At 37.8% G+C, this 24,642-nt stretch overlaps 3 long non-coding RNA genes across 6 annotated transcripts; 1 reads left to right on the forward strand and 2 right to left on the reverse strand.

The window, feature by feature from the left end:
• Positions 1-963: 963 nt before the first annotated feature.
• On the reverse strand, positions 964-11,782 carry LOC141387769 (uncharacterized). Of its 2 annotated transcripts, none has more exons than XR_012408628.1 (7): positions 11,662-11,782; positions 11,398-11,590; positions 10,859-11,097; positions 10,683-10,795; positions 10,351-10,613; positions 10,200-10,292; positions 964-1,451 (listed from the first exon to the last, which is right to left on the reverse strand). It is a non-coding gene; the product is annotated as an uncharacterized lncRNA (long non-coding RNA). The 2 variants fall into 2 exon arrangements; XR_012408629.1 differs by having other exon boundaries at positions 11,398-11,587; positions 11,662-11,774.
• A 296-nt stretch (positions 11,783-12,078) lies between these two features.
• LOC141387770 (uncharacterized) lies at positions 12,079-22,897 on the reverse strand. Of its 3 annotated transcripts, XR_012408632.1 has the most exons (8): positions 22,777-22,897; positions 22,513-22,705; positions 21,974-22,212; positions 21,798-21,910; positions 21,466-21,728; positions 21,315-21,407; positions 19,436-19,536; positions 12,079-12,566 (listed from the first exon to the last, which is right to left on the reverse strand). It is a non-coding gene; the product is annotated as an uncharacterized lncRNA (long non-coding RNA). The 3 variants fall into 3 exon arrangements; XR_012408630.1 differs by lacking the exon at positions 19,436-19,536; XR_012408631.1 differs by lacking the exon at positions 19,436-19,536 and having other exon boundaries at positions 22,513-22,702; positions 22,777-22,889.
• A 113-nt stretch (positions 22,898-23,010) lies between these two features.
• Positions 23,011-24,270, forward strand: LOC141387771 (uncharacterized). The gene is made up of 2 exons (XR_012408633.1): positions 23,011-23,240; positions 23,308-24,270. It is a non-coding gene; the product is annotated as an uncharacterized lncRNA (long non-coding RNA).
• Positions 24,271-24,642: the final 372 nt, after the last annotated feature.

Raw genomic sequence — 24,642 nt, forward strand, 5'->3', positions numbered from 1 at the left:
TAGTAATTTCAATTCGATATTTTGTTCCTTTTTTCTTATCACAAAATCTTTTTAGCACGAGTTCTGCCAAAATATTGCAAATTAATATACAAAATTTGCAGATTTGAGAGAAATTTAGAGCCAATTAAAAATTATGAATTTAATTGGAATTCAATTATATGCCTGTTCCAGAACCTGCAAGAATCTACAAATTGTTACTACGATAACAATTTTTCCTTTATGTTATCGACAAAAATAGTAAAAATTAGTAGATTCTTGCAGTTCTGGAACAGACCATATGACTTCATATTTTTGTTATGGGTGGTATAACCTTATTCCGTTGCATGGAATAAATACCTGCAGCACTACCAAAATATCTGTAAGAGCCAACTCGAAGTACTTGGAGAATAGGGTTTACAGATTGTTGCGTGTTTTTGGACGGAAGGGCGAAAATTTGGGGTGGGCCAGTTGGTTGTTGATGGCGGCGCTATTGCTGCTAAATCAGGAACACCATTATTCCAGATGATATTAGAACTTATTATTGTGGCTGGGGGCCAAAATGCTTACCATAATAAAGAACACAATGTAGATTGTGATTCTGAACCCAAAGCAATGAAATAATTTAATTGGAATTCAATTAAATTGTACGCGTCTGCACATCATGTGAAACCTGAGAAAACTGAAAAGAGGAAACAAGAGGCATTGCCAGCCCTAAACACAGAGAGGGTATGTTCAATGAGAAATAAATACTACCCAATATGTCAACACTGGAGGTCAGCCATTTAGGAGGGTAGTATCTTTAATGTATGAGTAAACAAAAAAATATATTGGAAAATTTAAGAAAATGGTGGAAAAAGACGGCGCTATATAAGGGAATTCGCGGAAAATTTAAGAGATCAGTTGCTCTATAACCGCCATTTAGATTGCCTGACAAAGCGTAGAAAAAAATCATTTATCTGCCGACTAAAGTAAAAGAAAAGACAGTTGTGTGTAACGTTTATTTATTCTGTTGGTGGAAACAAAAATCAAAAGTGAGTGACGATTGTGTTTAGCTAGCTGGTTATGGTCGTTTATGCTGACGACGGTTTTTTTTTGTAGATTTCCCAAACATAGAAACGAATCCGCAATTTCACTGGCCTCAGGTTATCCATAATTGGGGCCAGTGTATCTTTTCGATAATTGGTGCAGCTATCATCATTTTGTTGTGGGATGCAGCTTTTGTCCTTATTGTGCAGCTGCCGAATATTCAAAAAAAAAAAACTGGTGGGCTTCAGATGTCGTTTTGCGTTGAATCTGGTCTGTTGCCTCATGCATTATTCTCCTTGCTACCATTGGTATAACAAACGTTTCTCTGTGAGTTATTGGTGGTACGCTGAAGTGCCAGAAAATTACCTTATTGTCCGGAAAGAGAGGTAACCAGTATCATACATTTTATGTGTTTAGAATCAACCAAAAGGCCCAGTGGCGGTTATCTGCAAAATAAAGAGAAGAGAAAATTTACATTATTCAGATGCAAAATCTTTAAGATAAAGGCAACTAAAATTTATCGAAAAACGTGTTTAAATGATATTTTTTGAGATCCTATTTAATTCTGTCAATGATTCAAAATAACTAATGATATTAATCAAAAGATAAATTTATGTATGTTAATGTTGTGTTGTCCTGGTGTCTGTCCTAGCATATAAGTAATTTGCATTTGTAAGGGTCTTTTAACGCCAGTTAAAACCAGATAAATTTTGGGGTTTCAGTAGAACGCTAGAGAAGCGAAATTTAAATTCGTTAGGCCAAATTAGCCTGAAAACCATCTTAAGTGAGCTCTCTTAGGGTAGGCAATAATTTATGATTTCATGATTGCTAGATAGCAGTGAACCCCGCAGCTCTAGAGTACTAACAAGAAATCTGCGTTGACATTTTATTCAGTTATTTTTCTGTACATTTACTGGTGTTAGATATCCCAAGTTTTAACTTCAAAGAAAACAGACAATATTATTAAATTTACTTAGTTCTAAGAATCCTTTTATAATAATAAATGTTTTAATGTCTTGGTTGTAGAAAAGAAAATTTATCATGTGTTAGTCAATTATTCAGGGGGGTCCTCCTTAAAAAGGTGATGAGGTGAGTGTGTGTGTCGTGTGGGGTTTCCAATGAAAGTATGTTCGTGGACAATTTGGAAACCATGGAAGGGAGGGCGAGTGCAGGAGAGCAACAACAATCCTCCTTTATCAATAGCAGGTCTCGTAAATGTATAAAGTGTTTGTGTTTGTTTTTTTTTTGCTTAACAAATTTATGTTCGCCCTGATGGGCTAGAGTGGATGGTTGAGAACCTGACCTTGGGACCGCAAGCTAGTCCGGATGGTCCAATCTAGCGCCGCCATATCAGGAGCCGTAACAGATGGCGCCCAAATCTAAAATAAGGTTCCGTAGAACCATAATTTCAATATTATTGTGCAATAACACCGAAGTGCAATAACCATAGTCCATAGGGAATTAAATAGACATAAGTATTATAGCGATATCCTTTGTCCTGGCTGATATTGAGCCATGTTTTCTATTGAAAACATGTTAATGTGCAATATTAGTTTAAGGTAAATTAGGATATTTTGTATAGTACTTCCACTCGGAAAAAAGTCAGTGCAATAACTTGTTCGTCTTGTGTGTAACAATGTTTGTATTGTGAATGACTAGTATGTTGTTTTTTTTGTTTGATGTAGAGTAAAAGCAATAGATAGAATTTTCGGCAAAGGGAAAATTACAGATTCGTCTGAATGATTGTTATTCAGATGTTAAGCGTAAATCCTATCTACGAGATCTTTTTTTGGAAATGTTGAAAAATTGCCGTAGAAACAGTGTCGAAAGTAGGTATTAGAGAATCATTTTTTTTTGTTTGTTAGTGTATGTCTTATTCTACCTGCATTGATAACCGAAAGGGCATTTTAAAGATGTATGAAGAAATTAATGAAAACACACACCTCACATACCCATCTTAAGGAAAACCCCTATATGTTTGTAATTGTCTTATTTGTTTTGATTGAAATCGATTGTTTTAACCTTTTATATGATATTTTATTTTTTTTATTACCAAGTGATTTGTTTTGTTGGTCACAACTGAATGTTGATACACACTTAGAAGCAAGCCAAATATTGCTGAAATCATTGTCTAGTCTTGGTAGAATCATAGGCATTTGCCAATGACTGAGGAAAATTATTTACAGACTTTACGTAGAAGCAAAAGAAACCGCACTGAGTCCTTTGACAGTAGTAGAATATATGTGCAAACGTTGCCAAAATATAGGAAATATAATAAAAAGGGCAGAATGGTAAATCCACCGGCAGGGATGGATACATCATTTATTGATATGTCCCAGACGATAAACAATAATCATTCTAACAATAATTCGACTCCACATAATACGGTACCCAATGGCAACCAAAGTGGCTCAGCTCCACCCAATTCTAACACCGTGAATGATGAGGCATTACGGGAAATGGTGAATGGAAGTGTAGCGAATGCGCAGTTGAACTTACGGCCGTTAGTGCAAGAATGTATCGGAGATGAGATGAAGAAAGTCTATGAAGCAATAGGTAGACTAGGGGATATTGTGAAAAACTTAAACGTTAACCCAACTCCCGCGAATAATACCAGAAATAATACTGCATTGTTATTTCCGAATCCACCACCACCGATTGATTCACACAGACCTACGGAGAGGCCATCAAACCATATGTTATTTGGCCCCTCAGGTTCCCACTGGGAAAAACACAGCAAGGTAGAAAAATTTAAGCTAAAGTTTGATGGGAGTCAGTCAGGCATGTCTGTTGAAGACTTTGTGTTTCGGCTGGAATATTTGAAAAATCAGTACAATGTGTCATGGGAGGAAATTTACGCAGAATTCCAGACACTACTCTCGGGCGGAGCCTATGAGTGGTATTGGCTGCAAGTAAAGACAGGTATCGTTAAGGATTGGCCTTCACTAAAAGATGCACTTTACAGGCGTTATAGTAATACACGAACCAATTACGAAATCCTTAGCGATATAGTCGACAGGAAATTGAAACCAGGAGAAGATATCGACAGTTATTTCCAATCAATAAATACCATGAGGTCCAGATTGGTTCAGCCCATATCGGATGCGGAATTAATTCAGATCGTCAAAAGGAATCTAAAAGGAGATATTTTCCGAATGGTATATCCAATGAGTATTTACTCCATGGAGCAATTGCGAATGGAGTGCATTTTAGCAGAGAAAACCTGTTCGAAACGGGAATTCAGAGTAACACCGACAGCTCCACCTCGCCAGGCGAGGGTAAATGAAATAAATTGCATCAATTTCGGGAGCAATTATAACTATGACCAACAAGAGTGTGAAGACGATAAGATGCCAGAGATATCGGAGGTTAGTAAGGAACCAGTTTGTTGGAACTGTCGCCAACCTGGTCATAGGTTTATGGATTGCCTTTCCACGCATCGATCTGTTTTTTGCTACCGTTGTGGTCAACCGAAGATCGTGACACCTCGTTGCCCGAAATGTAAGCCGGAAAACGGCCGGAAGAATATGATGTCGGCGGGGAGATCATATTCGGTGGACAAACCCGCAACGTCCAACTAGCAACAACCAAAATAAACAACAATTATACTTCTATACGACACTATCTCCCTGTAGAAATTCGAAAGGCAAACTATGAGATTGCGAGGAAGAGAATATTCGAGGGTGAAGAAAATAACACTATGGTAGAACAGAAAACTATTCCAGAAACTCAAACGACAGAACAGCTAGGAAGAAAACCAAAACACAATCCGAAAAAGTTTGCCAGAATTGTGAAACTGAGGCAAAGAAAAAAAGAAAATAAGATAATTCGAAACATGGTTACAGAATCGGTGAGAAAATTCAACGAAACGTCTGATCCCAGGCCGTATGCCATGATAAAAATTGGTGAAAAGGAGATCAGAGGCCTATTAGATTCTGGAGCCACAGTCTCCATATTAGGAAAAGGGTGTCGAGAACTTGTAGAAGAATTAGAAATGGGTCCAGAAACGTACTACACCAATATAAGAACGGCTTCAGGCCAACTACATAGAATCTTGGGCAAAATTAGAGTAAAGGTCAAATATAAAGATCTAGAAAAAGAAATATGTTTCTTCCTGTGTCCCGATCTGGAGCAACCTTTATACCTAGGGATAGATTTTTGGAAGGCATTTAAGCTAGCCCCAGACGTGGTGGAAGTAAACGAAGTTGACATAGAAAAAATACAATCAAAATTTGCGGATGACAACAAAAGCCAGAAAAAAGAGATGCATATCCTCACTTCTGAACAGCAAAAGAAGTTAGAAAATATTATAGATAAATTTCCTTCGTTCGAAAAAATGGGTCTAGGTCACACGTCTCTTGAAAAACACACGATTAAGCTTGTGGAAGGAACGAACCCTATTAAAGACAGGCATTATCCGATTTCGCCGGCTATGCAGGAAATCGTGTATGAGGAGTTGGACAAAATGTTAGAACTTAAGGTTATAGAAGAAAGCGACAGCCCGTGGAATAATAGAACAACCATCGTACGAAAACCGGGAAAGAACAGATTTTGCTTGGATGCGCGCCGATTAAACGCAGTAACAATAAAGGACGCGTATCCATTGCAAAATATTTATGGTATTCTTAGTAGGATTGATCAGACCGTATACATAAGCAGCGTAGATTTGAAACATGCCTTTTGGCAGATAGAGCTGGACGAGGAATCTAGACCGTACACGGCCTTTACTGTGCCGTGGCGTCCGCTCTATCAATTTAGGATGATGCCATTCGGCTTATGTAATGCCGCACAGAGATTATGTCGCCTTATGGATAAGGTTATACCGGCTCGACTTAAATCGAATGTTTTCATCTACTTAGATGATTTGCTGGTAATATCAGAAGATTTCAATTCACATATGAAGTTACTAGAACAGGTGGCAGAGTGTCTTAGAAATGCGAATCTGACTATAGGCCTCAAAAAGAGCATGTTTTGTTTCAAAGAGCTAAAATACTTAGGCTTCATTATTGGAGGTGGGGTTTTAAAAACCGACCCAGAGAAGGTCCAAGCGATCAAGAACCTAAAAATACCGAAAAGTCCTAGAGATGTTAGGAGTTTCTTGGGTACCGCGGGGTGGTACCGCCGTTTTATTAAGAACTTTGCGAGTATTTCCGCTCCATTGACGGATACTCTGAAGAAAGGCCCTAAATTCAATATGAATGCCAAAGCGATAGAATCATTTGAAACATTGAAAATAGCATTGACGACGGCTCCAGTCCTCAAGCACCCAGATTTTTCCAAACAATTTTTTATACAGTGCGATGCATCAGAGCATGGAATAGGGGCAGTTTTGTTCCAAAAGGGAGAAAAGGATGAAGAGTTCCCCATAGCCTTTTACTCCCAAAAGCTGAATAGTTGCCAAAAGAACTACAGTGTAACAGAAAAAGAGTGCTTGGCGGCCGTTATGGCTGTGAAAAGATTCAGACCCTATGTGGAGCTGATGAAATTCACGGTCATAACGGACCATGCTAGTTTGAAATGGCTTATGGGAGTAAAAGACTTGAGTGGGAGACTCGCACGATGGTCTTTGATGTTGCAGGGGTTTAATTTCGAAATCGAGCACAGAAAAGGCAAGGATAACGTGGTGGCAGACATGCTATCCCGCCTAGAAGTCGTCGAAGAATATGACGTAATAGACGACTTGTTCGATTTCGAAACAACAGAATTCGAAAGTCCCCAATACAAAGAAATTATTGCGCACATAGAAGAAAACAAGCAAAAGTTGCCTGATTTGAAAATAGAAAATGGATTAGTTTTCAAGCGAACAAAGCCTGAAAATGGTTTGGAATCGGATGAAATGCCATGGAAACTTTGGATTCCAGAATTATTAACCCATGTATTAATCCAGAAAGCTCATGATGATCTAACATCCGCACACGGAGGCATTGCTAAGACACTTCATCGCTTGCAAAAATTTTATTATTGGCCGAAAATGGTCCCACAGGTAAAACAATATGTAGCAAATTGCCAGACATGTAAAGAAACTAAATCGATCAATAAAAATACACAACCGACAATAGGGTGTGAAGTCGTGACGGAACGTCCATTTCAAAAACTATACATGGATTTTTTAGGGAAGTATCCCCGATCGAAATCTGGCAACAGCTATATCTTTATAGTTGTTGACCATTTTTCAAAATTTGTATTCTTGAAAGCAATGAGAGAAGCTACAACGTCGAACGTAGTACAATTTTTAATACAAGAAATTTTTAGAAAGTTCGGAGTGCCCGAGACCATTCATACGGATAATGGCGCGCAGTTTACGGCCAAAGGGTTCAAAGATATGACCGAAATGTTTAAAATCAACCACATGCAAACAGCACCTTATTCGCCCCAATCGAATGCCTCGGAAAGGGTAAACCAGTCCGTTTTGGCAGCGATTCGAGCTTATCTGGGAGAAGATCATAGAGAATGGGATACTTATCTAACAGAAATCGAATGTGCATTGCGATCATCGATTCATACAGCTACGGGTGTTACCCCATTTTTTGCACTGTTTGGGTACGAGATGTACACTAACGGCAGCGATTATAAACTGGCCAGAAAACTAAAATCTCTATGTGATCATACCATCAATGACTTAGGTCGGAAAGAAAGGCTAGAAATCATTAGGGAGAAGATAGCCAAAAACCTACACGAAGCGTATGAGCGGAGTGCTAAACGCTACAACCAACGGGCACGCATAGTGAAATTTTTACCGGGTCAGGAAGTCTTCCGTCGAAACCATGTCTTGAGTGATTTTGGAAAGAACATCAATGCAAAATTTTGCAGAAAATATGTGAAATGTAGGATTGTTAAACCCATAGGGAATAACATGTTCGAAATAGAAGACATGCAAGGGAAGCCGTTGGGGACTTGCCATGTAAAAGATATTAAAGTATAACACTTGAGGATTGCTGATTATCAGTACTGTGGTAAAGCTAGAACAAAGTAGGTAATTACGAATTCTAACAAGGCTACGGCCAGGGCTGTGTAGCTAAACCTTACCACTGAAATGGCTCCAACATATGTAGCTGATTGGAACCGGTGCCGAGCGTACTGAGGGAGACCAAAGTGGCAGGTACGAGAGTTAGATTCAAATTACGTAACAGTTCTAGCCAATACCAACAATAAAGATACGATGAACCCACAAGCGAAGAATAATCAATTTAAAATTCTCCATATAAAGAATCAAATCACTAAGGATGCTCCCCGAAAGAATAACTTTTCCCAATACCTCTCCCATAAACAGATATCTTCATATTATAAATTTATTCAAGGATAAAATAATACATACCGTAATCACCTGAAAATAGTTATAAATGGTAGATAATACAACAGAGCATGTGTCAGGCATTAGTCAAAACCAAAAGTATTGTCCCAGCAGCGTACCCAACTCTAAAGTCAATACCAAAAGAAAAATGAAATTAAACCTTCACGATGTCAAATTTAGTTCAAGAGTTTTTTTTTTTTGGAGATTTGTTTAGTTTCCGTTTGTTTCTATAATTCTATTTGCCATAATGGTATAGGCTGCAAATCCAAAAGCCCGACATATTTATTGTTTTTCACCTACACAACGGTGTAACAGGCTCGTTTTTTTTTTACACATCGATGAAGTGTACCAAGTATAATCGTTTACCTGCATATAAACGTCATAGGATGCAAAAGAAACCAAAATAGAGTAGCATTCAAAAAAGTTCACGATGTTTGGTTTATTTACCAATTTACATTTTTCTGTAAGAATGTGGCTTTCATAAGGCGGCGAGGTGATGTAAATTTCATATTTCACTACCCATGTTACAAAATCTGAAATGACCTCGACAAAATCAAGCTGTCGGCACTGGTGTTCGGTTTTTTATTTGGTAAAAATGCTTGTCAGAAGGTTTTGGGATGAAAAACAAAATATGATCTGATGTTCAAAATATATCCCTCTCATACCGAGAAATGGGGTATATTTATAATTTCTCTGTAAACAGTTTTATGCCGGCCATACACTAACTGCCAAACTGCACTGCCAAATGAACCCCTTGTATACGTGTGTAATTGAATAGTGTGTGGCATGTCTTCAATCCATTTTTCAGAAATGATGAATTTTCCTCCAAAAGCACGATTTTGAGTTCAAATTTTCAACAATTTTTAATTTCTTCACAAGCAATATTTGTTATTTTCAAAAACTGTCTGTCGATTGCTTGGGAAATAAACAAAATTCATCGGATTGAAAGAGGTTCATTTACAAATTCAAAACTATTTTGATTTCAATCCTGCTTAAAATACTCACACATACATTAACAAAAACTTCAAAATTTACTAATACTATTACAAATGCTGTCCTGCATGCCCACAGTGTATGGGCCGCATTAAACAATGATACATGTTGTATAACTCCACTCTTGCAAAATAGTTTTTTTTTGTGTATGTAAATAAAAAAACACAAATAAGCGATAAAGTCTGTTTTTTTTTATAGAGAAACTAGTTGTCAAGAATAATAAAATTGGCAATAAGATTGGATTATCACTACCAGTGAATTATTTGTCTTATGTTTTTAATTACCACTGTGGACATCCAGCAAGATGTAGTGGTAGTGATGCATAACGCCCTTAAAATGTGCATACAACAATTGGTTCTATAAAAGGAAAATGAAATTAAATTAGAATGTAGGTCGGCTACTCTGTTGTATTTGATGTATCATTGACTGATAAATTCAAGGCATGAAAAACTTGTCTATCACTGGTATGTAGGAGCTAGGTTATTGAGTGGTGTCATACATCTTTGTAAAACATGCACTAACTAAAACGGTTGTTCGGCTGGATGATCGTGGTAGATATGGAATGGGCAGGTCAAAGCTAACTGTCGAGTCGACGATGATTTTCACACCCATAGAAACACAAAAAAAAAAAAAACAAAAACTTTCACTAGTACACATCTAGGCTGAAAAGATTCACTCAAAATATGGTTGAAGAAAATAAATTGATGTTTTTTGTATACCATATAAATCCAGGTTTATTATCGGTGCCCTGATATCTGTTGGTCTCTCAAAAACGGGAACGGGTACAACGACGATAAATTCCCAGATAAAAAAAACTCACTGCTGTCCAAAAATATGATTTCGGAGTAAAAACTGGCTGGTGCCGCTTATACTGTCAATATATAAAGAATAATCGTGGACGAAAACTTACCAGTATAAAAAAATGAGGCAAGAACCACAAAAAAATCCAATCCCAAATGGAAACACAAAAAGCTCACATAATCACGAGGTCCACCCAGGTCATCTAGGAAGAAGGAAACAAAATTAACATTGGTAAAAAAATGGTCCATACACACTATTACCAAAGTCACATGTTGACCACCTTCACGTCATAAGAACAATGACAAGATATAATTGTGTTTTTCGTTGGGAAATGGCAATGAAACCATTTTATCCGAATAATTCGGATGGAATACCATCCCCACCACTACGCACCACTAATTTGCTAGTCGATATCATGTGTGTTGCGCTACACCAAACCAAACAATCTGCGTTGAATAATTTCCAGTAGGTTATTGACGAGAGAGGTTGAATATGCCTTTATTCCCAGGAAAAACTGTTTCACCTATAGGATAAACCAAAAGACATACTTAGAGACCCTACCACACATACCAATCAACTAAAATGCACTTACCGGAAAAAGCTATATTTCGTCCTTGTATAGTACTACTTGGTAAAGGCGTAGTTTAGTCCATTCTAAGGAATGGGAAATAAAATCGTGAGTGCTGTTTACGGCTGGGACGTCGCCTGAAAAAAAAGAAAGATGTGTTATTGGGAGTGTGGAGGTAGAGAACAAAAAAATATACTCACTATTTGACACAAATAGCAGTCCACGTAAAAACCGCTAAACGTCCGAATCAGTCGACATGCAGTTCCATTTATTTGTTATGACATCATGACAGGTGGTGACGAGAAAGAAACATATTCCGAGAGTTAGAAATGGAGGGAATATCTTGCACTATTGTCGGCATCACTAGGAGTACCTTAGTCTGCAGCGTTATATTGTGTTTCCATATTTCTAGTGGCAGCGACTAAAAACTAAAAAAACACTGAATTGGAAGAAATACAATTAGACTGGGATTACGAAGTATGAATGAAAACAAAAAATGAAAACAATGTCTTCTTCTTCCTGATTTCATTCATGCAGACACGAATGACGTACAATCAGTTGGCGGCAAAATGTTGCCATATGTGTAAATCATACGCTATGAATGAGATAGTAGTTGTGGACGTCGACGTTCAGCTACAGATGCGCATATATGTGTGGTGAGACACCAAACATAGTAATGACGCCACAGATGTACCGTTGCTTCCCAATGGAGCCTCGTGGTTCTCCGTTTTGTACTTACCTGGATTCCAAAAATATGCCCGGCGTTGAGACTTCAGGGAGTGGGAGTTCCCCACGTTGGGAAAATTTACAAACTCGCACATCGTCCCTTGCAAAATAACTCAACAATGGCCGATGTTTTGTTGCGTGTTTTTGGACGGAAGGGCGAAAATTTGGGGTGGGCCAGTTGGTTGTTGATGGCGGCGCTATTGCTGCTAAATCAGGAACACCATTATTCCAGATGATATTAGAACTTATTATTGTGGCTGGGGGCCAAAATGCTTACCATAATAAAGAACACAATGTAGATTGTGATTCTGAACCCAAAGCAATGAAATAATTTAATTGGAATTCAATTAAATTGTACGCGTCTGCACATCATGTGAAACCTGAGAAAACTGAAAAGAGGAAACAAGAGGCATTGCCAGCCCTAAACACAGAGAGGGTATGTTCAATGAGAAATAAATACTACCCAATATGTCAACACTGGAGGTCAGCCATTTAGGAGGGTAGTATCTTTAATGTATGAGTAAACAAAAAAATATATTGGAAAATTTAAGAAAATGGTGGAAAAAGACGGCGCTATATAAGGGAATTCGCGGAAAATTTAAGAGATCAGTTGCTCTATAACCGCCATTTAGATTGCCTGACAAAGCGTAGAAAAAAATCATTTATCTGCCGACTAAAGTAAAAGAAAAGACAGTTGTGTGTAACGTTTATTTATTCTGTTGGTGGAAACAAAAATCAAAAGTGAGTGACGATTGTGTTTAGCTAGCTGGTTATGGTCGTTTATGCTGACGACGGTTTTTTTTTGTAGATTTCCCAAACATAGAAACGAATCCGCAATTTCACTGGCCTCAGGTTATCCATAATTGGGGCCAGTGTATCTTTTCGATAATTGGTGCAGCTATCATCATTTTGTTGTGGGATGCAGCTTTTGTCCTTATTGTGCAGCTGCCGAATATTCAAAAAAAAAAAACTGGTGGGCTTCAGATGTCGTTTTGCGTTGAATCTGGTCTGTTGCCTCATGCATTATTCTCCTTGCTACCATTGGTATAACAAACGTTTCTCTGTGAGTTATTGGTGGTACGCTGAAGTGCCAGAAAATTACCTTATTGTCCGGAAAGAGAGGTAACCAGTATCATACATTTTATGTGTTTAGAATCAACCAAAAGGCCCAGTGGCGGTTATCTGCAAAATAAAGAGAAGAGAAAATTTACATTATTCAGATGCAAAATCTTTAAGATAAAGGCAACTAAAATTTATCGAAAAACGTGTTTAAATGATATTTTTTGAGATCCTATTTAATTCTGTCAATGATTCAAAATAACTAATGATATTAATCAAAAGATAAATTTATGTATGTTAATGTTGTGTTGTCCTGGTGTCTGTCCTAGCATATAAGTAATTTGCATTTGTAAGGGTCTTTTAACGCCAGTTAAAACCAGATAAATTTTGGGGTTTCAGTAGAACGCTAGAGAAGCGAAATTTAAATTCGTTAGGCCAAATTAGCCTGAAAACCATCTTAAGTGAGCTCTCTTAGGGTAGGCAATAATTTATGATTTCATGATTGCTAGATAGCAGTGAACCCCGCAGCTCTAGAGTACTAACAAGAAATCTGCGTTGACATTTTATTCAGTTATTTTTCTGTACATTTACTGGTGTTAGATATCCCAAGTTTTAACTTCAAAGAAAACAGACAATATTATTAAATTTACTTAGTTCTAAGAATCCTTTTATAATAATAAATGTTTTAATGTCTTGGTTGTAGAAAAGAAAATTTATCATGTGTTAGTCAATTATTCAGGGGGGTCCTCCTTAAAAAGGTGATGAGGTGAGTGTGTGTGTCGTGTGGGGTTTCCAATGAAAGTATGTTCGTGGACAATTTGGAAACCATGGAAGGGAGGGCGAGTGCAGGAGAGCAACAACAATCCTCCTTTATCAATAGCAGGTCTCGTAAATGTATAAAGTGTTTGTGTTTGTTTTTTTTTTGCTTAACAAATTTATGTTCGCCCTGATGGGCTAGAGTGGATGGTTGAGAACCTGACCTTGGGACCGCAAGCTAGTCCGGATGGTCCAATCTAGCGCCGCCATATCAGGAGCCGTAACAGATGGCGCCCAAATCTAAAATAAGGTTCCGTAGAACCATAATTTCAATATTATTGTGCAATAACACCGAAGTGCAATAACCATAGTCCATAGGGAATTAAATAGACATAAGTATTATAGCGATATCCTTTGTCCTGGCTGATATTGAGCCATGTTTTCTATTGAAAACATGTTAATGTGCAATATTAGTTTAAGGTAAATTAGGATATTTTGTATAGTACTTCCACTCGGAAAAAAGTCAGTGCAATAACTTGTTCGTCTTGTGTGTAACAATGTTTGTATTGTGAATGACTAGTATGTTGTTTTTTTTGTTTGATGTAGAGTAAAAGCAATAGATAGAATTTTCGGCAAAGGGAAAATTACAGATTCGTCTGAATGATTGTTATTCAGATGTTAAGCGTAAATCCTATCTACGAGATCTTTTTTTGGAAATGTTGAAAAATTGCCGTAGAAACAGTGTCGAAAGTAGGTATTAGAGAATCATTTTTTTTTGTTTGTTAGTGTATGTCTTATTCTACCTGCATTGATAACCGAAAGGGCATTTTAAAGATGTATGAAGAAATTAATGAAAACACACACCTCACATACCCATCTTAAGGAAAACCCCTATATGTTTGTAATTGTCTTATTTGTTTTGATTGAAATCGATTGTTTTAACCTTTTATATGATATTTTATTTTTTTTATTACCAAGTGATTTGTTTTGTTGGTCACAACTGAATGTTGATACACACTTAGAAGCAAGCCAAATATTGCTGAAATCATTGTCTAGTCTTGGTAGAATCATAGGCATTTGCCAATGACTGAGGAAAATTATTTACAGACTTTACGTAGAAGCAAAAGAAACCGCACTGAGTCCTTTGACAGTAGTAGAATATATGTGCAAACGTTGCCAAAATATAGGAAATATAATAAAAAGGGCAGAATGGTAAATCCACCGGCAGGGATGGATACATCATTTATTGATATGTCCCAGACGATAAACAATAATCATTCTAACAATAATTCGACTCCACATAATACGGTACCCAATGGCAACCAAAGTGGCTCAGCTCCACCCAATTCTAACACCGTGAATGATGAGGCATTACGGGAAATGGTGAATGGAAGTGTAGCGAATGCGCAGTTGAACTTACGGCCGTTAGTGCAAGAATGTATCGGAGATGAGATGAAGAAAGTCTATGAAGCAATAGGTAGACTAGGGGATATTGTGAAAAACTTAAACGTTAACCCAACTCCCGCGAATAATACCAGAAATAATACTGCATTGTTATTTCCGAATCCACCACCACCGATTGATTCACACAGACCTACGGAGAGGCCATCAAACCATATGTTATTTGGCCCCTCAGGTTCCCACTGGGAAAAACACAGCAAGGTAGAAAAATTTAAGCTAAAGTTTGATGGGAGTCAGTCAGGCATGTCTGTTGAAGACTTTGTGTTTCGGCTGGAATATTTGAAAAATCAGTACAATGTGTCATGGGAGGAAATTTACGCAGAATTCCAGACACTACTCTCGGGCGGAGCCTATGAGTGGTATTGGCTGCAAGTAAAGACAGGTATCGTTAAGGATTGGCCTTCACTAAAAGATGCACTTTACAGGCGTTATAGTAATACACGAACCAATTACGAAATCCTTAGCGATATAGTCGACAGGAAATTGAAACCAGGAGAAGATATCGACAGTTATTTCCAATCAATAAATACCATGAGGTCCAGATTGGTTCAGCCCATATCGGATGCGGAATTAATTCAGATCGTCAAAAGGAATCTAAAAGGAGATATTTTCCGAATGGTATATCCAATGAGTATTTACTCCATGGAGCAATTGCGAATGGAGTGCATTTTAGCAGAGAAAACCTGTTCGAAACGGGAATTCAGAGTAACACCGACAGCTCCACCTCGCCAGGCGAGGGTAAATGAAATAAATTGCATCAATTTCGGGAGCAATTATAACTATGACCAACAAGAGTGTGAAGACGATAAGATGCCAGAGATATCGGAGGTTAGTAAGGAACCAGTTTGTTGGAACTGTCGCCAACCTGGTCATAGGTTTATGGATTGCCTTTCCACGCATCGATCTGTTTTTTGCTACCGTTGTGGTCAACCGAAGATCGTGACACCTCGTTGCCCGAAATGTAAGCCGGAAAACGGCCGGAAGAATATGATGTCGGCGGGGAGATCATATTCGGTGGACAAACCCGCAACGTCCAACTAGCAACAACCAAAATAAACAACAATTATACTTCTATACGACACTATCTCCCTGTAGAAATTCGAAAGGCAAACTATGAGATTGCGAGGAAGAGAATATTCGAGGGTGAAGAAAATAACACTATGGTAGAACAGAAAACTATTCCAGAAACTCAAACGACAGAACAGCTAGGAAGAAAACCAAAACACAATCCGAAAAAGTTTGCCAGAATTGTGAAACTGAGGCAAAGAAAAAAAGAAAATAAGATAATTCGAAACATGGTTACAGAATCGGTGAGAAAATTCAACGAAACGTCTGATCCCAGGCCGTATGCCATGATAAAAATTGGTGAAAAGGAGATCAGAGGCCTATTAGATTCTGGAGCCACAGTCTCCATATTAGGAAAAGGGTGTCGAGAACTTGTAGAAGAATTAGAAATGGGTCCAGAAACGTACTACACCAATATAAGAACGGCTTCAGGCCAACTACATAGAATCTTGGGCAAAATTAGAGTAAAGGTCAAATATAAAGATCTAGAAAAAGAAATATGTTTCTTCCTGTGTCCCGATCTGGAGCAACCTTTATACCTAGGGATAGATTTTTGGAAGGCATTTAAGCTAGCCCCAGACGTGGTGGAAGTAAACGAAGTTGACATAGAAAAAATACAATCAAAATTTGCGGATGACAACAAAAGCCAGAAAAAAGAGATGCATATCCTCACTTCTGAACAGCAAAAGAAGTTAGAAAATATTATAGATAAATTTCCTTCGTTCGAAAAAATGGGTCTAGGTCACACGTCTCTTGAAAAACACACGATTAAGCTTGTGGAAGGAACGAACCCTATTAAAGACAGGCATTATCCGATTTCGCCGGCTATGCAGGAAATCGTGTATGAGGAGTTGGACAAAATGTTAGAACTTAAGGTTATAGAAGAAAGCGACAGCCCGTGGAATAATAGAACAACCATCGTACGAAAACCGGGAAAGAACAGATTTTGCTTGGATGCGCGCCGATTAAACGCAGTAACAATAAAGGACGCGTATCCATTGCAAAATATTGATGGTATTCTTAGTAGGATTGATCAGACCGTATACATAAGCAGCGTAGATTTGAAACATGCCTTTTGGCAGATAGAGCTGGACGAGGAATCTAGACCGTACACGGCCTTTACTGTGCCGGGGCGTCCGCTCTATCAATTTAGGATGATGCCATTCGGCTTATGTAATGCCGCACAGAGATTATGTCGCCTTATGGATAAGGTTATACCGGCTCGACTTAAATCGAATGTTTTCATCTACTTAGATGATTTGCTGGTAATATCAGAAGATTTCAATTCACATATGAAGTTACTAGAACAGGTGGCAGAGTGTCTTAGAAATGCGAATCTGACTATAGGCCTCAAAAAGAGCATGTTTTGTTTCAAAGAGCTAAAATACTTAGGCTTCATTATTGGAGGTGGGGTTTTAAAAACCGACCCAGAGAAGGTCCAAGCGATCAAGAACCTAAAAATACCGAAAAGTCCTAGAGATGTTAGGAGTTTCTTGGGTACCGCGGGGTGGTACCGCCGTTTTATTAAGAACTTTGCGAGTATTTCCGCTCCATTGACGGATACTCTGAAGAAAGGCCCTAAATTCAATATGAATGCCAAAGCGATAGAATCATTTGAAACATTGAAAATAGCATTGACGACGGCTCCAGTCCTCAAGCACCCAGATTTTTCCAAACAATTTTTTATACAGTGCGATGCATCAGAGCATGGAATAGGGGCAGTTTTGTTCCAAAAGGGAGAAAAGGATGAAGAGTTCCCCATAGCCTTTTACTCCCAAAAGCTGAATAGTTGCCAAAAGAACTACAGTGTAACAGAAAAAGAGTGCTTGGCGGCCGTTATGGCTGTGAAAAGATTCAGACCCTATGTGGAGCTGATGAAATTCACGGTCATAACGGACCATGCTAGTTTGAAATGGCTTATGGGAGTAAAAGACTTGAGTGGGAGACTCGCACGATGGTCTTTGATGTTGCAGGGGTTTAATTTCGAAATCGAGCACAGAAAAGGCAAGGATAACGTGGTGGCAGACATGCTATCCCGCCTAGAAGTCGTCGAAGAATATGACGTAATAGACGACTTGTTCGATTTCGAAACAACAGAATTCGAAAGTCCCCAATACAAAGAAATTATTGCGCACATAGAAGAAAACAAGCAAAAGTTGCCTGATTTGAAAATAGAAAATGGATTAGTTTTCAAGCGAACAAAGCCTGAAAATGGTTTGGAATCGGATGAAATGCCATGGAAACTTTGGATTCCAGAATTATTAACCCATGTATTAATCCAGAAAGCTCATGATGATCTAACATCCGCACACGGAGGCATTGCTAAGACACTTCATCGCTTGCAAAAATTTTATTATTGGCCGAAAATGGTCCCACAGGTAAAACAATATGTAGCAAATTGCCAGACATGTAAAGAAACTAAATCGATCAATAAAAATACACAACCGACAATAGGGTGTGAAGTCGTGACGGAACGTCCATTTCAAAAACTATACATGGATTTTTTAGGGAAGTATCCCCGATCGAAATCTGGCAACAGCTATATCTTTATAGTTGTTGACCATTTTTCAAAATTTGTATTCTTGAAAGCAATGAGAGAAGCTACAACGTCGAACGTAGTACAATTTTTAATACAAGAAATTTTTAGAAAGTTCGGAGTGCCCGAGACCATTCATACGGATAATGGCGCGCAGTTTACGGCCAAAGGGTTCAAAGATATGACCGAAATGTTTAAAATCAACCACATGCAAACAGCACCTTATTCGCCCCAATCGAATGCCTCGGAAAGGGTAAACCAGTCCGTTTTGGCAGCGATTCGAGCTTATCTGGGAGAAGATCATAGAGAATGGGATACTTATCTAACAGAAATCGAATGTGCATTGCGATCATCGATTCATACAGCTACGGGTGTTACCCCATTTTTTGCACTGTTTGGGTACGAGATGTACACTAACGGCAGCGATTATAAACTGGCCAGAAAACTAAAATCTCTATGTGATCATACCATCAATGACTTAGGTCGGAAAGAAAGGCTAGAAATCATTAGGGAGAAGATAGCCAAAAACCTACACGAAGCGTATGAGCGGAGTGCTAAACGCTACAACCAACGGGCACGCATAGTGAAATTTTTACCGGGTCAGGAAGTCTTCCGTCGAAACCATGTCTTGAGTGATTTTGGAAAGAACATCAATGCAAAATTTTGCAGAAAATATGTGAAATGTAGGATTGTTAAACCCATAGGGAATAACATGTTCGAAATAGAAGACATGCAAGGGAAGCCGTTGGGGACTTGCCATGTAAAAGATATTAAAGTATAACACTTGAGGATTGCTGATTATCAGTACTGTGGTAAAGCTAGAACAAAGTAGGTAATTACGAATTCTAACAAGGCTACGGCCAGGGCTGTGTAGCTAAACCTTACCACTGAAATGGCTCCAACATATGTAGCTGATTGGAACCGGTGCCGAGCGTACTGAGGGAGACCAAAGTGGCAGGTACGAGAGTTAGATTCAAATTACGTAACAGTTCTAGCCAATACCAACAATAAAGATACGATGAACCCACAAGCGAAGAATAATCAATTTAAAATTCTCCATATAAAGAATCAAATCACTAAGGATGCTCCCCGAAAGAATAACTTTTCCCAATACCTCTCCCATAAACAGATATCTTCATATTATAAATTTATTCAAGGATAAAATAATACATACCGTAATCACCTGAAAATAGTTATAAATGGTAGATAATACAACAGAGCATGTGTCAGGCATTAGTCAAAACCAAAAGTATTGTCCCAGCAGCGTACCCAACTCTAAAGTCAATACCAAAAGAAAAATGAAATTAAACCTTCACGATGTCAAATTTAGTTCAAGAGTTTTTTTTTTTTGGAGATTTGTTTAGTTTCCGTTTGTTTCTATAATTCTATTTGCCATAATGGTATAGGCTGCAAATCCAAAAGCCCGACATATTTATTGTTTTTCACCTACACAACGGTGTAACAGGCTCGTTTTTTTTTTACACATCGATGAAGTGTACCAAGTATAATCGTTTACCTGCATATAAACGTCATAGGATGCAAAAGAAACCAAAATAGAGTAGCATTCAAAAAAGTTCACGATGTTTGGTTTATTTACCAATTTACATTTTTCTGTAAGAATGTGGCTTTCATAAGGCGGCGAGGTGATGTAAATTTCATATTTCACTACCCATGTTACAAAATCTGAAATGACCTCGACAAAATCAAGCTGTCGGCACTGGTGTTCGGTTTTTTATTTGGTAAAAATGCTTGTCAGAAGGTTTTGGGATGAAAAACAAAATATGATCTGATGTTCAAAATATATCCCTCTCATACCGAGAAATGGGGTATATTTATAATTTCTCTGTAAACAGTTTTATGCCGGCCATACACTAACTGCCAAACTGCACTGCCAAATGAACCCCTTGTATACGTGTGTAATTGAATAGTGTGTGGCATGTCTTCAATCCATTTTTCAGAAATGATGAATTTTCCTCCAAAAGCACGATTTTGAGTTCAAATTTTCAACAATTTTTAATTTCTTCACAAGCAATATTTGTTATTTTCAAAAACTGTCTGTCGATTGCTTGGGAAATAAACAAAATTCATCGGATTGAAAGAGGTTCATTTACAAATTCAAAACTATTTTGATTTCAATCCTGCTTAAAATACTCACACATACATTAACAAAAACTTCAAAATTTACTAATACTATTACAAATGCTGTCCTGCATGCCCACAGTGTATGGGCCGCATTAAACAATGATACATGTTGTATAACTCCACTCTTGCAAAATAGTTTTTTTTTGTGTATGTAAATAAAAAAACACAAATAAGCGATAAAGTCTGTTTTTTTTTATAGAGAAACTGGTTGTCAAGAATAATAAAATTGGCAATAAGATTGGATTATCACTACCAGTGAATTATTTGTCTTATGTTTTTAATTACCACTGTGGACATCCAGCAAGATGTAGTGGTAGTGATGCATAACGCCCTTAAAATGTGCATACAACAATTGGTTCTATAAAAGGAAAATGAAATTAAATTAGAATGTAGGTCGGCTACTCTGTTGTATTTGATGTATCATTGACTGATAAATTCAAGGCATGAAAAACTTGTCTATCACTGGTATGTAGGAGCTAGGTTATTGAGTGGTGTCATACATCTTTGTAAAACATGCACTAACTAAAACGGTTGTTCGGCTGGATGATCGTGGTAGATATGGAATGGGCAGGTCAAAGCTAACTGTCGAGTCGACGATGATTTTCACACCCATAGAAACACAAAAAAAAAAAAACAAAAACTTTCACTAGTACACATCTAGGCTGAAAAGATTCACTCAAAATATGGTTGAAGAAAATAAATTGATGTTTTTTGTATACCATATAAATCCAGGTTTATTATCGGTGCCCTGATATCTGTTGGTCTCTCAAAAACGGGAACGGGTACAACGACGATAAATTCCCAGATAAAAAAAAACTCACTGCTGTCCAAAAATATGATTTCGGAGTAAAAACTGGCTGGTGCCGCTTATACTGTCAATATATAAAGAATAATCGTGGACGAAAACTTACCAGTATAAAAAAATGAGGCAAGAACCACAAAAAAATCCAATCCCAAATGGAAACACAAAAAGCTCACATAATCACGAGGTCCACCCAGGTCATCTAGGAAGAAGGAAACAAAATTAACATTGGTAAAAAAATGGTCCATACACACTATTACCAAAGTCACATGTTGACCACCTTCACGTCATAAGAACAATGACAAGATATAATTGTGTTTTTCGTTGGGAAATGGCAATGAAACCATTTTATCCGAATAATTCGGATGGAATACCATCCCCACCACTACGCACCACTAATTTGCTAGTCGATATCATGTGTGTTGCGCTACACCAAACCAAACAATCTGCGTTGAATAATTTCCAGTAGGTTATTGACGAGAGAGGTTGAATATGCCTTTATTCCCAGGAAAAACTGTTTCACCTATAGGATAAACCAAAAGACATACTTAGAGACCCTACCACACATACCAATCAACTAAAATGCACTTACCGGAAAAAGCTATATTTCGTCCTTGTATAGTACTACTTGGTAAAGGCGTAGTTTAGTCCATTCTAAGGAATGGGAAATAAAATCGTGAGTGCTGTTTACGGCTGGGACGTCGCCTGAAAAAAAAGAAAGATGTGTTATTGGGAGTGTGGAGGTAGAGAACAAAAAAATATACTCACTATTTGACACAAATAGCAGTCCACGTAAAAACCGCTAAACGTCCGAATCAGTCGACATGCAGTTCCATTTATTTGTTATGACATCATGACAGGTGGTGACGAGAAAGAAACATATTCCGAGAGTTAGAAATGGAGGGAATATCTTGCACTATTGTCGGCATCACTAGGAGTACCTTAGTCTGCAGCGTTATATTGTGTTTCCATATTTCTAGTGGCAGCGACTAAAAACTAAAAAAACACTGAATTGGAAGAAATACAATTAGACTGGGATTACGAAGTATGAATGAAAACAAAAAATGAAAACAATGTCTTCTTCTTCCTGATTTCATTCATGCAGACACGAATGACGTACAATCAGTTGGCGGCAAAATGTTGCCATATGTGTAAATCATACGCTATGAATGAGATAGTAGTTGTGGACGTCGACGTTCAGCTACAGATGCGCATATATGTGTGGTGAGACACCAAACATATTAATGACGCCACAGATGTACCGTTGCTTCCCAATGGAGCCTCGTGGTTCTCCGTTTTGTACTTACCTGGATTCCAAAAATATGCCCGGCGTTGAGACTTCAGGGAGTGGGAGTTCCCCACGTTGGGAAAATTTACAAACTCGCACATCGTCCCTTGCAAAATAACTCAACAATGGCCGATGTTTTGTTGCGTGTTTTTGGACGGAAGGGCGAAAATTTGGGGTGGGCCAGTTGGTTGTTGATGGCGGCGCTATTGCTGCTAAATCAGGAACACCATTATTCCAGATGATATTAGAACTTATTATTGTGGCTGGGGGCCAAAATGCTTACCATAATAAAGAACACAATGTAGATTGTGATTCTGAACCCAAAGCAATGAAATAATTTAATTGGAATTCAATTAAATTGTACGCGTCTGCACATCATGTGAAACCTGAGAAAACTGAAAAGAGGAAACAAGAGGCATTGCCAGCCCTAAACACAGAGAGGGTATGTTCAATGAGAAATAAATACTACCCAATATGTCAACACTGGAGGTCAGCCATTTAGGAGGGTAGTATCTTTAATGTATGAGTAAACAAAAAAATATATTGGAAAATTTAAGAAAATGGTGGAAAAAGACGGCGCTATATAAGGGAATTCGCGGAAAATTTAAGAGATCAGTTGCTCTATAACCGCCATTTAGATTGCCTGACAAAGCGTAGAAAAAAATCATTTATCTGCCGACTAAAGTAAAAGAAAAGACAGTTGTGTGTAACGTTTATTTATTCTGTTGGTGGAAACAAAAATCAAAAGTGAGTGACGATTGTGTTTAGCTAGCTGGTTATGGTCGTTTATGCTGACGACGGTTTTTTTTTGTAGATTTCCCAAACATAGAAACGAATCCGCAATTTCACTGGCCTCAGGTTATCCATAATTGGGGCCAGTGTATCTTTTCGATAATTGGTGCAGCTATCATCATTTTGTTGTGGGATGCAGCTTTTGTCCTTATTGTGCAGCTGCCGAATATTCAAAAAAAAAAAACTGGTGGGCTTCAGATGTCGTTTTGCGTTGAATCTGGTCTGTTGCCTCATGCATTATTCTCCTTGCTACCATTGGTATAACAAACGTTTCTCTGTGAGTTATTGGTGGTACGCTGAAGTGCCAGAAAATTACCTTATTGTCCGGAAAGAGAGGTAACCAGTATCATACATTTTATGTGTTTAGAATCAACCAAAAGGCCCAGTGGCGGTTATCTGCAAAATAAAGAGAAGAGAAAATTTACATTATTCAGATGCAAAATCTTTAAGATAAAGGCAACTAAAATTTATCGAAAAACGTGTTTAAATGATATTTTTTGAGATCCTATTTAATTCTGTCAATGATTCAAAATAACTAATGATATTAATCAAAAGATAAATTTATGTATGTTAATGTTGTGTTGTCCTGGTGTCTGTCCTAGCATATAAGTAATTTGCATTTGTAAGGGTCTTTTAACGCCAGTTAAAACCAGATAAATTTTGGGGTTTCAGTAGAACGCTAGAGAAGCGAAATTTAAATTCGTTAGGCCAAATTAGCCTGAAAACCATCTTAAGTGAGCTCTCTTAGGGTAGGCAATAATTTATGATTTCATGATTGCTAGATAGCAGTGAACCCCGCAGCTCTAGAGTACTAACAAGAAATCTGCGTTGACATTTTATTCAGTTATTTTTCTGTACATTTACTGGTGTTAGATATCCCAAGTTTTAACTTCAAAGAAAACAGACAATATTATTAAATTTACTTAGTTCTAAGAATCCTTTTATAATAATAAATGTTTTAATGTCTTGGTTGTAGAAAAGAAAATTTATCATGTGTTAGTCAATTATTCAGGGGGGTCCTCCTTAAAAAGGTGATGAGGTGAGTGTGTGTGTCGTGTGGGGTTTCCAATGAAAGTATGTTCGTGGACAATTTGGAAACCATGGAAGGGAGGGCGAGTGCAGGAGAGCAACAACAATCCTCCTTTATCAATAGCAGGTCTCGTAAATGTATAAAGTGTTTGTGTTTGTTTTTTTTTTGCTTAACAAATTTATGTTCGCCCTGATGGGCTAGAGTGGATGGTTGAGAACCTGACCTTGGGACCGCAAGCTAGTCCGGATGGTCCAATCTAGCGCCGCCATATCAGGAGCCGTAACAAGATATTAATAATAAAATAATTGTTCCACAAACATCCCAGAC

This window comes from Musca autumnalis, unplaced genomic scaffold (assembly GCF_047663935.1).
Source record: "Musca autumnalis isolate F117 unplaced genomic scaffold, ASM4766393v1 scaffold_5, whole genome shotgun sequence".
NCBI lineage: Eukaryota > Metazoa > Arthropoda > Insecta > Diptera > Muscidae > Musca > Musca autumnalis.